Genomic DNA, 3,231 nt, shown 5'->3' with positions numbered 1-3,231 from the left:
ATCTTTGAAAGGGGAACAAAGAGACCCCTGGGACTTACAGAGTAGCTAGCCTCACTTCCATAGCTGGAGAGATCCTGGAATACATTCTTAAACAATCAGTTTGTCAGCAGCACCTACAGGATAAGTTGGTTCTTAGGACTAGCGAGCATGGATTTGTCAAGAACAAATCATTCCAAACCAATCCACTTTCCTTCTTCGGCAGGGTTCTGGGCCTAGTGGAGGTGGGTAAACAGTAGATGGGATCTAGCTCGGTGTTTACTGAGGCTTTTGACACAGTCCCATAGGATATTCTCACAAGCAAACGAGGGTAATGCGGTCTAGATGCAATCAGTGTGATGTGGGTGCAGAGCTGGTTGAAAGCCCAGACTCCAAAAGCCCTTCTCCATGTCTGGCTGTCCAATGGAGAGGGTGCACCTAGTGGGTCCGGCAGGGATCAGTCCAGGGTCTGGTACTAGTCAATAGTTTCATGAATTATTTGGGAAATGGAGTGGAGAGCATGCTGCTAAAATTGGCAAATGACACCAAGCACTTTGGAGCACAGGATTGGAATTCAAAATGCCTTTAACAAATTGGAGAATTGGTCTTCTTGAGCCAAACTCCATGGCTGGGCCCCTCTCTCTAGACTGGGCTGAAGTGAAACCCCAGAGCCAAACACTCCTCCTCCTGGGCAGTGCGCTCCAACCTTGAATGGTCAGATGCTGCTTAGCACTGTCAGAGCAGCTTTGGCTGGGGGATTCTCCCACCACTTTCCACTAGCGGGAAAGTATTAAATCCCCAGCAATGGAACCCAGGAGTCCTGACTCCCAATCCCCCAGTCCAGTCACTCCAGGAAGGGGGTCAGGGCGCTGAGGATGGGGGGGGAGGAGCAGGGCAGGGGGGGGCGACGGGAAAGGCCGGGCATAGCGGACAGGGTGGGGGAGGGGACGCCAGGGGCGTGCTGGCGGGGGGGTCACAGCGGGGGGGGCACTGCAGGGGCAGGTTTGGGGGGGGCGAAGCCCTTTCACTCCGCGCTGGCCTCTGCCCTGTGCCCCCCCCAGCCTGGATCCCACACGGGATTCGAATCCCAACGGCCGCAGCGCCCGCCGGGGGGGGCGGCGAGGGAACCGGGGCCTCCCCGCACGCGCCGAGTCTCTGTCCCGCGCTCTCTCCGTCAATCAGGGAGCGGGGAGGGGTGCGGCGAAGTGACGAGCTACGGCCCCTCCTCCAATAGAGGCCGCGTGTGAGAGAGAGAGAGAGAGAGAGAACTACGCTTCCCAGAGTGCACCGGGAGGGGACGTTGTCCTGAGCAACCTGTCCGTCACTTCCGCTGTGACACGAGCCAGGAACTACAACTCCCAGCCTGCCCCGGGGCGCTTCCGTCCTCTCCAGCCCAGGTGAGGGCGGGTCACTGGGTCAACCTGACACCTCCCCCCCCAACGCAACTCCTCATCCCCGCCCCGCCCCCCAGAGAGCCCCGGCCCCGCCCCCGCGGGCACAGGACGTGAAGTCGCATCCCAGGGTCTCGGGCCGGCCCGGCCCCCCCGCCTGCTTCTCCCTTGGCCTCCTCTCTCCCCACTTGGGGGGCGGGCTGTTGGATGGAGCCATGTGGAAATACGGGGGAGGGGCAGGGCTGGGAGCCAGGACTCCTGGGTTCTCCCCCAGCTCTGGGAGGGGAGAAGGGGGTGAGGGGGGTAGAGTGGGGGAGGGGTTGGGGTGGCTGCTGCCCTCCGCGGTGACCAGCAGAGCGCCCCCTGCAGCTTGCTGCCCCAACCACGCGCTTGGTGTGCTGGTGCCTGGAGCCGCCCCTGGTTGCAGCTCCCCAAGCCTGACACAGACACCCAGCCCCTGCACCCGCCCCACCCCACCCCACCCCAGGGCTCCTCAGCCCAGAGGGGAGCCCCCCGGCTGAGTGGGGAATCAGAACCCCCTGAAATTACCCTGGGACCAGCATGATCTGCCCCTGCCCTGCTCCGCATGTATTCAGAGTGAGTCAGGGCTTGGCTACACTGGAAACTTCAAAGCCCTGGGGTGGGGAGAGAATTGAGAGTGTCTCAGGGGCTGTACAGAGGTATTGCCCGGGTGAGAGACTGGCTAAAATACAGGCCTTGCTGTGAGCAGGGATTGAACCTGCACAAAGGAACCCTATTGGATTATCAACTCTAACACCTTAACCACTCAGCCATCACAGCTGTAAGCACAAAACTGCCCCAATGCCAGAGAAACTGGTAAAGAATCACAATGCCCGGGCGTGAAGTCATCTGAACTACAGAATTCCCACCGCAAACCTGGCTCCCAAAGCACAGGGGGGATTGGGGCAGGGGTGAGCTGGAGCCGGTTCGCACCGGTTCGCGCGAACCCGTTGTTAAATTTAGAAGCGGTTTTAGAACCGCTTGTTAACTAGCTTCCCTGCGAGGGAAGCTTTGATGGGCTCTGCCTGGGAAGCCTGTAATTCCTCCTCCCGGCCGCCGGGGGGCGCTGCGCTGTGCTGCGAGAGCCGTGTGAGCTGCCTCCTGGCCCTGTTGCTGCTCCTGCTCTTTGGACCTCTGGCCTGGGGGCTCCTGCTGCTGCCTGGTTAGTCCCCGGCTGCCTCCTGCTGCTCCCAGCCCCCACCCACCGTGTGAGTATCTGCGCCCCTCCCCCGCCTTCCCTGCCCCCAGCCAGCCCCTGCCACCCCCCTGCCCCAGCCACCCCCAGCCACCCCCCGGCCCACCGCCCCCCGCAGCCCGCCCCTGCCCCCAGCCACCCCCGGCCCGCCCCCAGCCACCCTCAGCCACCCCCCTGCCCCCAGCCAGCGCCTGCCCCCAGCCACCCCCCTGCCTGCAGCCAGCCCCTGCCCACAGCCGCCCACAGCCACCCGCAGCCACCCCCTGCCCCCAGCCACCCGCAGCCACCCCCCTGCCCGCAGCCAGCCCCTGCCCCCAGCCAGCCCCTGCCCACAGCCACCTGCAGCCAGCCCCCTGTCCCACCCCCTGCCCACAGCCACCCGCAGCCACCCCCCTGCCCACAGCCAGCCCCTGCCCACAGCCACCCCCCTGCCCGCAGCCAGCCCCTGCCCACAGCCGCCCCCTGCCCCACCCCCTGCCCACAGCCACCCGCAGCCACCCCCTGCCTGCAGCCAGCCCCTGCCCACAGCCGCCCCCTGCCCCACCCCCTGCCCCCAGCCACCCGCAGCCAGCCCCTGCGCCCCGCCAGCCGCAGCCAGCCCCTGCCCACAGCCAGCCCCTGCCCCACCCCCTGCCCACAGCCACCCGC

This window comes from Mauremys mutica, unplaced genomic scaffold (genome assembly GCF_020497125.1).
Source record: "Mauremys mutica isolate MM-2020 ecotype Southern unplaced genomic scaffold, ASM2049712v1 001014F_np12_subseq_92522:129234_obj, whole genome shotgun sequence".
Lineage (NCBI taxonomy): Eukaryota > Metazoa > Chordata > Testudines > Geoemydidae > Mauremys > Mauremys mutica.
Note: the sequence above shows the minus strand (reverse complement) of the source record.